This window comes from Pantherophis guttatus, chromosome 5, assembly GCF_059756535.1.
Source record: "Pantherophis guttatus breed Tessera chromosome 5, ASM5975653v1, whole genome shotgun sequence".
NCBI classification, from domain to species: Eukaryota; Metazoa; Chordata; class Lepidosauria; order Squamata; family Colubridae; genus Pantherophis; species Pantherophis guttatus.
Genome location: NC_142067.1, coordinates 121,919,127 through 121,932,498, shown reverse-complemented (window position 1 = coordinate 121,932,498; position 13,372 = coordinate 121,919,127). Strand labels below are relative to the sequence as shown.

General features: G+C 39.5%; 1 protein-coding gene and 1 long non-coding RNA gene across 4 annotated transcripts in view; one reads left to right on the top strand and one right to left on the bottom strand.

Moving 5' to 3' along the window:
* The window catches only part of PCDH9 (protocadherin 9), a 926,161-nt gene that overhangs the window by 219,750 nt on the left and 693,039 nt on the right, over positions 1-13,372 (bottom strand). The window lies entirely within an intron of this gene.
* On the top strand, positions 5,405-5,960 carry LOC132710443 (uncharacterized). The gene is made up of 2 exons (XR_009621133.1): positions 5,405-5,457; positions 5,640-5,960. It is a non-coding gene; the product is annotated as an uncharacterized LOC132710443 (long non-coding RNA).

Genomic DNA, 13,372 nt, shown 5'->3' with positions numbered 1-13,372 from the left:
ACAAGAAGAAAGTCCAGTTACCTCCTGAAAAAGCACCTTTGGGACAACCATGACCTGGATGACTGAGAATCTCTACAGATTTTACTTTTTCATATGACTTTACATGCTATCTGGATTTCGTTCTTGATACCATATTGTTGCTTTTTTCTAGGCAAGAAGTTCAAATGTACAGAGAAAACTAACATAGAGTCAAAATGGGCTTCTCTGTTTATTTTTAGTTTTTTTTTTTTGTAAAATAAATGATGACATGATGTAATATGTCATGGGTTGTTGTCAAGGGTGGGTTCTAATTTTTTTTAACTACCGGTTCTGTGGGCATGGCTTATTTTGTGGGCATGGTTTGATGGTCATGTGACAATTCTTTAGCAGAATTTAGCAGAGATACTGGTCTACCAGGCTTTTAACTGCTTGCAGAGCTGTACCGGTCTACCCATTTGTTTTTGGAGGCACCGGTCTACCCATTTGTTTTTCGAGCGCACTGGTCTACCACCACACTTCCTTTTAACACTGATCAGTTGTAGGGCGGCCCTTTGAAGCCCCGCAGCAAGAGTTTAAACAGTTTTTAATCTTCTAGCCAATCAGCTGGGACTCAGGAGGCAGCGAATAGATTGGGGGTGGGGCCAAATAAAAGTTAAGAATAATGCGGGGTGTGTGTGTGGAAGGGCCCAGCTCCCGAACAAAGAGAACCAGTTCGGTGATGTCATATCATCACCGCTACCGGCTCGGCAGAACCGGGCCGAACCGGGAGGAACCCACCACTGGTTGTGCATCGGAAGTTGCATTTACCTACTTTTAAGAACTGCTAAGGACCAGATGATTTTTACTGATACGTAAAACCATAGAACACAAAGAGTTTGTGCTTTCTTTTTCACATGACTGTGGGTCACTGAGAAGGTACGTAGGTTACAGATACAACAATTGTCCCCTTTTGTCCCTGCTTGATCCAGCCTAATTAAACAATTAGTCAAATTAGTCATGGATAACTGGATAATTGTGTATGATAACAATCACAGTAAGAATTTTGTGGGGTGTTCATGTCATTGAAAGAGACTCTACTTAAGTAGAGTGTCTTTACACTCTACTTAAACCAAAACCGTTTTAAGTCAATTAAGTGAACATAATACATTTTACTTCTAGGAGAAATATATTTGGTTACATGTTTAACTTCTATAAATCTTCAAATCTGTCTTTTTTCCCCAAGTCATTTATTTCCAATTCAAGGTGCCTTTTTCTACACCATTAAAATAACAAAAAAAAAAAAAAATTACATTTGGGATCTTTTCAAAGTGGGGAAAAAAACAATTTTCTTTTCTCAAGCATTTCTCTCTTCACGACAATTAAGTCTCTGCTGAGCATTTTGCTTTACCATAAATGCAATTGTCTTGTAAAATTATTTGCTGATTAAACTTGGCTTCTGCCTAAATAAATGTCATACCTGAACCATAAAAACCAGGATTTAGCTAACTAATTATGCAACACACATTAGTTTTATCTCATTTTCTTTTCACTGATGAGTCTAGCCTAGAACGATTATTGTTTAATTATGTTTACAAAAACAGTTGCAAAAAAAACTATCATCTACAAAAGGTACATCCTGGTATTAATTGATTCAGAGAATTCAAAGCACCAAAATCTAATGCCAATCTGTCTTTGAAGAGCCCCACACTTCCTTTTAATCTGTTGCGATTAATTACAACAGCAATCGATAACTGGTTCCCATTGATCAACCTTCTTATTTTGTCAGCCAGACAAGAAAATGAGATATGCACACAATAGGAAATGCTTTTCTTTTCTCCCTAGCTGCCTAAGAGCACAATGAGAAGAAAATGAGCATTGTCATCAGGTACACCTGGAGAACATTCTCCTTTCATAGTTCTTTCACTGACTTTAACTTTCATCCACTCTTGGATTATTTCCCCCCTTTTTTCCACTGTAGAATTCACCCCAAGTAGAACATCTAAAAAGGGACATGGTGGCTCAGTGGCTAAGACACTGAGCCTGTCAATCAAAAGGTTGGCAGTTCAGCGGTTTGATTCCCTAGTGCCGCGTAATGGGGTGAGCTCCCGTTACTCGTCCCAGCTTCTGCCAACCTAGCAGTTCGAAAGCACATAAAAAATGTAAGTAGAAAAATAGGTACCACCTTTGGTGGGAAGGTAACAGCGTTCCATGCGCCTTTGGCATTTAGTCATGCCGGCCACATGACCACGGAGACGTCTTCGGACAGCGCTGGCTCTTCAGCTTTGAAACTGAGATGAGCACTGCCCCCTAGAGCTGGGAACGAGTAGCACGTATGTGCGAGGGGTACCTTTACCTTTTAGAACATTTAATTTCTCTTCCAAAAGTGAATAATCAGCTAAAGAAAGCATGGATGTAAAGTGAATGAAGATGAAACTGACCTATAATGTTCAAGCCTTTTCCCGAATCTCATTGTACTGCATGAGTTTTAATAGCCATGAGTACCAAGGCCAATAAAAGATAATGATGATAGCTCAGGGTTGAAATGAAGGGTCCTTGGTGCTCTCTGAGCTTGGTTGTTTTCTTGCAGACATTTCAATATTCCAACTAGGTAACCTCATCAGTGCTGGTAATTAGTACTGATGATACCTAGTTTGGGAAATGAAACATCTGCAAGAAAACAACCAAGCTCAGAAAGCACCAAGGATGCCTGATGAGAACTGGGAATATTTGCAATAATCTGCTCCCAGTTCTATCCCAGATTGCTAGCCAGGGCCGTGTGAACATACCCTAAACAACATCATTAGCTTACAGATGAACTTTTCAAAACCATCTCTTGGTAAAGTGATTCCACGCTCAGTAGAAATTGGCATACTGCAAGTTCAGCAAACTTCCAATGTTCTTTCTATTGTAGTGGCTGGGAGAGACCTTAACATATGTGTGTTAAAAGCCATCAAACAGAAAGTCAGTGGCATAAAAGCAAGCAAACAAACAAATCACCTTTAATTTAGAAAGGCAACTGTCCCAAAATTACTGCATACCGTAATTCAGCACAAAAATGATACAAAATTCAATAAAAAGTGAACGCCATGAACCTGTGCAACTAATAGATTCAGACTGATCTGGAATAACTGATTGAATTAGTCAATCCAACGATTCAGACTGAGTTGGATTTAAATGGACACAATAAAGGTGCACGCTGGATGGAAGGCTGAGTCAAGCTGGTGAGAATCGAATTGCTGGCAGTGAGCAGAATTAATACTGCAATACTGCATTATAACGGCTCAAGTGCATCCTTCACTGCAATAAACCATTGCAATCAGCCAGATTCTTCAGCATTATTTGTGTAGGAGAAGTCACTGCAGTTAAGAAAGAAAAGTGAAGACCAGGTGGATATACCAGTGCCAGGCTGACCAGGAAAAAGAGTGGTTAGCCCATCACTGTCCCAGTTGCCACCCATTTCACTTAATCTATTTAATATATTAAGCCAGTTCCCTGAAACGCTGTGGGAATTTTGTTTGCTTGTTCTCTGATATGAAGAGCTTGACATGCAAGACAGAAACTTAGGGTCGAGGTCAACTCACAAATGTGACTCATGTGTGACTCTTCTTTCAGTCAAGCTTTATCAGAGTTTCTTTGATATTTTCTCCTTCCTTCCTTCCTTCCTTCCTTCCTTCCTTCCTTCCTTCCTTCCTCCCTCCCTCCCTCCCTCCCTTCCTTCCTTCTCTCCCTCCCTCCCTCCCTCCCTCCCTCTCTCCATCCTTTCTCTCTCTCTCTCTACACATACTTACTTACCTACCTACCTACCTACCATCTATCTCTCCCTTGACATTCTGTAGAGATATCCAAAACAGGGGAAGATTACTGAAACACATTAACAATAGAAGAACTATCATAGACTCTAGGTTTGAGGCTACGGCACTGAAGCTTAAGACAGTGTGGGACCTGCACCCCCCAAAACTATCCAATCTGTTGTTTTCATTGAAAAATTCAGAATGTAAAGGATGAAGTCACCTGAAGAAGTCAATAAATAGAGAGAGGGAGCCAAATTGGGTGGAAGAGAAACAGAATGAAATAGCTGGGCCATAAATAGACTCAGCCTATTTTGCAACCCTTCTTTTTGCAAAGTTCTCTTTATGCATGCACACACACAAACTCGCACACTTGAATATCCATCTCTTCACTTATTCCTGTCAATTGAACAGTAAAGTAAAATCTGATGGGTGATAATTGCTAACAGAGCAATTTCTACAAGCAAACGGGGTTCCTATCGATAATTCAAAAAAAGTTATGCAAGTCAATTAAGGCAGAAAGTTCTATCGATTCGATATAAGTTGAGATTGATTTCTGCCATCTTGCTTCAAGTTCACGGTGAATTGTGGTTCTGAGCAAGGAAGAGAAGTCTAAATGTACTGTAACTTTCAGGCATAGCTACATGTTTATATTCACTTTGTGTTATAAACAGCTTGATTCCTTTTAAATCACATGCTTCCTTGGAAGCCAGAAGCATTTGAATTGTATTACTTTGCTTGCTTATTTGTTCTGGGTTTCTGTCCATCAAGATGGATCACGGCACAACAAATTACACAAATACTATAATGTAATGCACATAGAGGTAGTTCACAGTTAACAATGGACTAGAATCTCCATCATCAAGTAACAGAATGACAGAGTTGGAAGGAATCTTGGAGGTCTTCTAGTCCAACTCCTGGATAGGGAGGAAACCCTACACCAGTGATGGCTAAACTTTTTGCTGTCATGTGCCAAAAGTGGGGGGAGCATAGGGGGGGGTCACACACATGCGTGCCCATAATTCAATGCCCCCCACCCCGCACATGCACATGTGACCCCCCCATGCTCCCCACACTTTTGGCATGTGATGGCACAGTGGGCCCAGTAGGCCTATTTTCCGTCCTCCCCAGGCTCCAGAAGCTTTCTAGGAGTCTGGGGAGGGCAAAACGGCCTTCCCTTCTCCCCGGGAGGCCGGAAACGGCCCATTTCCCGATATCCGATGGGACCGGAAGGCCCGAAAATCAGCTGGTCAGTACACACATGTGTGCTGGAGCTGAGCTAGGGCAAGGCTTGTGTGCCCACAGATACAGCTCCGCGTGTCACCTGTGGCACGCGTGCCATAGGTTCGCCATCACGGCCCTACATCATTTCAGACAAATAGTTGTCCAATCTCTTCTTAAAAATTTCCAGTGTTGGATCACCCAAAACGTCCAACTTGTTCCACTGATTAATTGTTCTAACTCTCAGGAAATTTCTTCTTAGTTCTAGGTTGCTTTTCTCCTTGATAAGTTTCCATCCGATGCTTCTTGTTCTGCTCTCAGGTGCTTTGGAGAATGACCCTCTGTTCTTTATGACAACCCCTTAGTAATGGGATCATAAAGGAGGACATCATCTGACTGCATCACTTAGTGATGGCAATCTCAGCAGTTATTAAGAAAAAAAATGGTCAGTCATCAGTTGACCTTAGATTTCAAGTATGCACACATGCAGGTAAGGTGAGGGAATGTTATGGCCTGTCGGCCACCAGTCTCTCCAACAGCTGAATCGGAGGAGGAGGAGGTGTGGGAATCAGGGTCAGCATCAAGGCAATCTGAGAGCTCCGAGGGGGAAGAGGGAATGGAGCTGGCAGTGTGAGAGAGAGAGACAGAGGTGGAGCCTGGACTGTCTGTCAGCCCTCAGATGGAGAGTCAACAGTCCCCAGGTCTGGAGGTGGCTGATGAGGAAGAGGAGGAACAGCTGGGTCCCATGTCTGATATGCAGATGCTCAGAAGGCAGAGGAGAGCAGTGGAAATCTGTGGGCCGATCCTGGGGAAAGAAGAGCCACCACTGCTAGCGAGACCCCACCCTAGCTCTGGGGATAAAAGGCAGGGGGCAGAGATGAGCAGGTGTGGCAGACAACTATTCATTTTCCGGACGGATGGACTTGTTGGTCTGCAATGGAAACTTTTTGCCAGGGCTGCTATCATTCCTAATAAAGGAATCTTTTGAGTTCATGTCTGAGGGTTTGTTGTGTTTGGGGAGTTGGGTCAGAACAGGGAAGATATGTGAGTAGTGTGTGATGTGCAACATGAGTGTGGAGGGGATAGGGATGACTATTTTTTAAAAAATTTTTTGATTTATATGCCGCCCTTCTCTGAAGACTCAGGGCGGCTTACAATGTGCTCAGCAATAGCCTTCATCCTTTTGTATATTTTATACAAAGTCAGCTTATTGCCCCCACAACTGGGTCCTCAATTTACCTACCTTAGAAAGGATGGAAGGCTGAGTCAACCTTGAGCCTTGGCGAGATTCGAACCCTGCAGTAATTGCAGGCAGCTGGTCTTAATAACCAGCTTAATAACAGGGTGCCTTAAACCCCTGTACTACCAAGGCTCTTTTATTACTAGGCAGAAGAGAACACGAGCCATTTATTGAAGTGACTTGTGACCTTCCCTGATAATCTCCTACTTTGATTGTGAGACCCTGGCATGGAAGGCTGCAAATGTGACTGAAGGATGCTATAACCACGGTATGAACTGGTTGCCAAAAATTAAGATCCATCTTAACCCAGCAGATGCTATTGTGCATTGTGTGTATGCATGTATGTGTATGAATATGTGTGTGTGTGGGTGTTTAGGTGCCATTGTAGTCACAATGTGTAGTCACAATTCCTGAATTATGCGTTCTTTTACAGATTCTTCTAAAGAGAAGCTGCAGCCTTTTATAAAAGAACTCATCTGACAATTAAAAAAAAACCAATTAGTATTGCCAAGTCAGCAGGATGTGGTTGTAAAAGGACCTGCAAAAATCAGGAATATAAAATGCCAGAGCATTCTGTGTCCTCTTACAAAGAAATTTTGTAGTCCCTCAGAGATAAAACTGGAAATTCTGCCGAGCATCTCCTGGATCGTAAATGCAACAGTTACTGTTACTGTTTAAAAGCGATCTCTAGTATTAAGTACCTAGTAAAACTGGGAATTCAGAATTTTAAATAGTGGGATTTAAAGCTCCCCAAATTCTTGGACGGAGGGGTAAAGGAGACCACATGACACAGGAACAAGATAAATGAGATGTTTTCTATTTCAGAGAATTGCAAGTGAATGGCTTATGTACACAATACAGTAGTGGAAACCTTTTGGGAAAAGTGTATTTTCTAAAAATAGCTAATAACTCCACTTTTTGGGGGGAGTAGTACCATAAAATTATATATCAATGGAAAGATAATTTAATCAAGAATGTAATGCAATAACTTTTATGAAGGATTTGCTATTAGAATAGCAGTTACAGTATAAAGAAGAAAAGTGAAACGTAGAAAAAATGAGATATACAAAAATTATCACCATAGAAAAAAGGAGATATACAAAAATTATTACTATGTCAGTTAATACTTAGTTGGGTAACCTTTAGCACAAATTACAGCCTTACAATGTCTTCCCATGGAGTGAACCAAGTCTTTTAGTTCTTCAGCTGTTACAATGTGAAACCAAGATTGAAGGATTGCTTCTATTAACTGGGTTTTGTTTCTGGATCGCTTCTGACTAACAAGTTTCTTTAGGCGGTTCCATAGATTTTCAATTGGGTTAAGGTCTGGACTATTCCCAGGCCATTCCAGCAGTGGAATATGATTATTTTGAAACTCAAAAAAAAAAAAAAAAGAAAGAAAGAAAGAAAGAAAAAGAAAGAAAAAAAAAGTGGTGTTATTAGCCATCAAACCTCACAAATACACTTTTCCCAAAAGATTTCCACAATTTTGGCCACTACTGTAAGTACCGTATTTTTCGAAGTATAAGATGCACCAGAGTATAAGATGCACCTTAGTTTTTGGGAAGGAAAATAAGAAAAAAGCTGATTGGTGGGTGGATTGGCCTCCTGGAATACCTCCAATCAGCTGTTCCCAGAGGTGAATTTTAGCAACAGGTTCCTTGGTTGTGAGCTCTGTGCCTTGCTTTTTTTGTTTGCTTTTTTCCTGTCTCTGAAAGCCTCCGAAACAGAGCTTCAGAAAAAAAAGCCTCTGAAACTCTGTTTGGGGGCTTCTTTTCTGAAGCTTTGTTTCTGATGCTTTTTTCAGCCTCTGAAACCTCCGTTTGAGAAGCTGGGCTGGGCTACATTCGGAGTATAAGACACACCCAGATTTTCACCCTCTTTTTTGGGGGAAAAAGGTGTGTCTTATACTCTGAAAAATATGGTAAATAAGCTTATTTACCTTAACATTTGCCCTGTGGAGCTATGTCCTTTGACATACCTCTGACCCCCATTTCAGCCATGTTTAAAAGAGCCTTCAAAACCTGTCTCTTTCCCAAGACCTTGTCCGAAGTGACACATTTGATTATTTTTTAACACTTCTAATTCTTCCAGCATTCTGATTGTTTTTATCCTATGCCGCCCAAAGTTACTGTAGAGTGGAGCAGCCTTGTAAACTCCTAAATAAAGAAATAAATAAATCCCATGGATTTAAAAGAGAAAGTATCACAAAGAAAATCATGCTTGCATCTTGATCAACTCTTCACCTTGGTTGCCTACCTGAAGATTTTCAAACTCTTTTTAAGGGTTAATATCATTTGTTCCACAGAGAAACTGGCAACCCACTGGCTGAATTTTAATACTGATGGAAATCATGAAATATGTTCTACTGAGTTAAAGTGAGAACTATGAAGGGATTTTGCCTGAATCCAACCTATAATCAATTTATGATTATGGGGTTTTGTTTTTTTTTTAAAATTTGATTTATATGCCACCCTTCTCCAGAGACTCAGGGCGGCTTACAATGCGCTAAGCAATAGCGCATTGATTATGGTTTGTCATGTAGTCAGATGTTTAGACTGAATTTGGCATTTTTATCTGCCTATTAAGATTTGGGATAGATGTTAAAGTTACTGTCGCAGGATGTAAGCTGTTCCAAGGAAAGCTGCCTTTTACAATTGACTGATGGAGATTTTGTCAATGTCTACTGTATTCAATGTTTCAATATTAATGGCGCCTATTATTATTGGAACTGCCTTTGCTTTCTTTTGCCACAGTTGTTCTATTTCTATTTGCAGACCTCTGTATTTTATTATTTTCTCCAGTTCTTTCTCTTCTCTTCTGTATTCTTCAGGTACTGCCATGTGCATTATCCAGACTTTTTTGTCGTTCTTATCAACAATTGTTAAGCCCTGGGATGTTATGTGGCAGGTGCTTGCCTATTTGAATTCTAAAGTCCCAGACCACTTTCATTCTTATTATTGGTAGTATTAGTATTATCAATAATGGCACAGGTTGTATATGTAAAAAGAAATTTTTGCAAGATCATCATCAGTATGTTTTGTAGCCTGGCAACAAGAAATGTATACAACAACGTCAATTACGACAAATGCATATGCTCATATGAGAAAACACATTAATTATTGTATGTTTTTCTCTCTTTTTTCTACTTGATAACAGATGTACAGAAGGAATTAAAGGAACTGAATAATTTTATGTTAATTAATTCTCTATAAATAAGCAAATATTTCTTCTTGGAAACATATCACGAAGCCTTACTCAAAGTTTCCACCTGAATTTCAATACATTCATTAAGAAGCAATGATAACACACACATATATATATATATTACTGCATTACCAATCTCTATTTGCCCTTACCTGTTTTAAAAATCTTCCTTTATTTTACATAAATTGATTCTGCAATAAGAATTCCAGTGCCCTTGTTCTTTAATTTAGAGAAAAGTGAGATAAAAGATAGCCCTTAAAAATCAAAGAATATCAATCAAAAGCCCGCTGTCAGCACTGAGCCTAATAATGAAATAATGATTTCATAAATCATTTCCCACAAATTGGGAGAAGGTATCATCTCCTCGCAAATCTTTTTTTCATAAAAAGCTAAAGCATCATTGGCCATCCGTTGTCTTTAAAGAAAAGAATAGAAAGGGTATTAGCATTCACATGATAACATTTCCCACCCCAATACAACATTTTCCTCTGCGAAATATGCTGTGAAAAAGAGATGCCAAGTACTGTTCAAAAGAAAAAACCGATCGATCCAATAATTTGCCCATTTAGCCATCGTGCCAGAGAAAGTGTGAAATTGATTCAAAAATGGGAAACTAAAAATCAACGCAAGGACCCTCTGTAGGTCAAAAGGGAGCTTGGAAATAATTTTATAAAAATAAATAAAGACCAGTGTTTATATACTTGTCTTCCACGAAAAAACCCTCTGTATGATATATATGGAGTGTACACTGTGCTCCAGTTAATAGTGCAGTTCAAAGAAACTGTTTTTAAATTTGCAGTATAGCCCATTTAAAGAACAAAAGTTCACTACATTTCTTTAAAGAAATCAACATTTTCCCATTAGGACAACTATACCGATTATAATCGTGTATGAATGATGTCAATAACTTTTTTTTTTATAAAAAACAAATCTTTTAAATGTTTATTTAAATCAGATTCCCTGTTAACAAGCCTTTTTGCTCTTTTGCTACTCATTTCTGAACAAAAAAGCAGAAACACTTTAATAAAAGAGGGAATGATTCTATATGGGTCATTTTTACAATAGTTGCTCTTCCTGCTTAGGAGCTAATTAATTTGTTATCCACTTACAGGAAGCTGTAAGAGTACTTCTCTATGAAAAGCTCCTGGCCTTTTCTCTCCTGGATGATTAGGGAACAAAAAGATGGGTAAATTGTTTGCAATATAACTATTCTTTAATGAAGGATGCTAATATTTACCAAGTCTCCTTTGCTGCCTTAGATTGATAATCTAAAGTCAAATTTGAAAGCCGAAAGGTGAATAGGAGTCTGCTGGAATGAAATGGAGTGGATGTCAGTGTTTCAAGTAATGCACCCATAGAAAGTAGAACTCCGAGGCAGGTAACTCTGAGGCAAGTAAATTCCTCAAATAATAATTTATTGGATATATCATATTGGCACAATTAATGAAAACTGACTCTGAAAGTTCCCGCGGTTTTCACCTAATTAACAAGTGAACGTTCCCCCTTCCCCCAAGTCATCAGTCACATTGTCCAATAGAGGCGCTGGCCGGGTGCTTCGTTACTCCACTCATCCTTTCCCCAGCTCCTCAGCACCTGTCCTTGGTTCCCACAGGAAAAGTTTATGTTTTGACGATCTATTTATCTATTTCCCCCCACTCCATGTCCCTTCTTCTGTTTTGTGGGAACTCTGAAGCTTCAAAGATGGCCTCAGCCAGGTTCAGTTCAGGGTTGACTGGAGTGGAGTGGAGTGGAGTGGAGTGGAGTGGAGTGGAGTGGAGTGGAACTGAACGGAACGGAACGGAACGGAACAGAACAGAACAGAGCAGAGCAGAGCAGAGCAGAACAGAACAGAACAGAACAGAACAGAATAGAATGTGATTGGACACACAAGGAATTTGTCTCCAGTGCATAAGCTCTCAGTGTGCATACAAACGACAAAGTAACATAATCGTAATAATGTTAACAATAAGAGGGTAGTAGAACAGATGAGAAGGGTAATAGTTATACAGCCATACTACATGGGTAAATGTCCTTAGACACAAGACAGTACTGTGGGAATTAGGTGTTCATCAGAGTGACACCATGAGGCAAAAAACTATCTCTGCATCTAGTTGTTTTGGTATGCAATGCTGCATAGTAGCATTCTAAGGAGAGGAATTGAAACAGTTTATGTACAGGATGTGAGGAGTAGATATTGTAGGTATTTTCTCTGCCCCCTTTCTGGATTGTGCAGTACACAGGTCCTCAATGGAAGGCAGGCTGGTTGCAATTGCTTTAGTTTTCTTTTTTCTCTGCAGTCCTAATTATTCATTGATGTCTGTACCTGTCCGGTTTGGTTGCTGTTTCTGCAAAGTAAGAGAAGGATTGCTTTCTTTGAAATTGGAAAAGTTCCATGGACCATATTTTGCAAGAAAAAATCTTTGGAAATGCTTTCAAGGGCATTGAGGGTATTTGGAGATCTGGTCAAGGAAACCACCTATGTGCCAAAATCCATCAAAAATGGAAGTGTTCTAAGGAAACCTTTGCTGATTGACTGTTATGTGACTCACTGGGCATTTTTAAGCTTCTTGAAATATGGTTGACATGTTTATGAAAATCTGTGTTGACCACAAAGTGGAAGGAAAATTCTATGTCTCACTCTCAGTTTCTTGAGAGTGATAAGAGGATAAAGAGAATAGAGTGTTATTGTTTTCCTTCTTTAAAAAAATAAAATAAAAATGACAGTAGTCCCCTTGACAACTCCACACTTAAATGAATTTTTGGCTTTTCGTATAGGTAAGGCAACAGTTTCGGAGTTTCAACATAAAATGGGAAATTAGGGCCAAAGCTTTGAAGTATAAAATATGCAGCATTTTGTACCTTAAAGAGGGTTTTTTTTTTTTTTTAATTTGATTTATATGCCGCCCTTCTCCGGAGACTCAGGGAGGCTTACAATGCGTTAAGCAATAGCCTTCATACTTTTTTGTATATTTATACAAAGTCAGCTTATTGCCCCCACAAACTGGGTCCTCAATTTACCTACCTTAGAAAGGATGGAAGGCTGAGTCAACCTTGAGCCTGGGGAGATTCGAACTAGCAGTAATTGCAGGCAGCTGGATGATAATAACAGGCTATTAGTCTGCTGCGCCACCAGGCTCTTTTGTAACTTTTGTAGTTGACTTCTTCTTTTCTTTTTCTTTTTTTTAAAAAAGCTTATTAAGAACAGTGTATAGGAAAACAAACAGTGTGGTATTCAGCCAGTTCAGATTGATTCAAGTGAAACGGTAGTGGCGACTTGCGGGTGGGGTGGTGGTGGGCCCGCCCACCCACTCATCTGGGCGCTATGCCATGCTATTTAGCCACGTTTACTAAGCTGCATGCATGCATGCAAGCCACACACACAAGCAAAGCACATGCACAGAAGGCCACATGCACATTTTCGGTGCACGGAAAACCGGTGGTAAAATTATCTGTAACCACACCTCTGAAAACAAACCAATACAAACGTACAAAATTACAGAACATAAAACCAGAACAAAGAATGATGACTGCAGTGACAGAAGATAGTAGAGAAAACAATGACACAGAGGCATCAATTCAGCCATAAATCCACACGAGCGCCCTGATTTTTTAGCTGGCACAGAAAGTCAGCTAGGTTTATTATTAACCTAACTAAGAACAAGGATTCCATAATAATGGAATATTAAAAGCATATGCTATTTTTCATTATAAATAGAAGTGCTGAAACTTTGAAAGAAACTGTCATGAATTCTCACCCATTCTGATTATAAATGTACCACCTATTTCCAAATCCTTAATTTGAATAGCTCCCCGTTATTATAGAAATACCTTTTTTTTTCAATCCTACCAATAGTACTTTTCTGGAGTGAAGTTTGTGTGTTATAAAAATTCTTTTATTTTATTTTTTTTTCTTTTCAAAAAATTGGCGGAAATTCTCCTTTCTTAAATAATAATGATT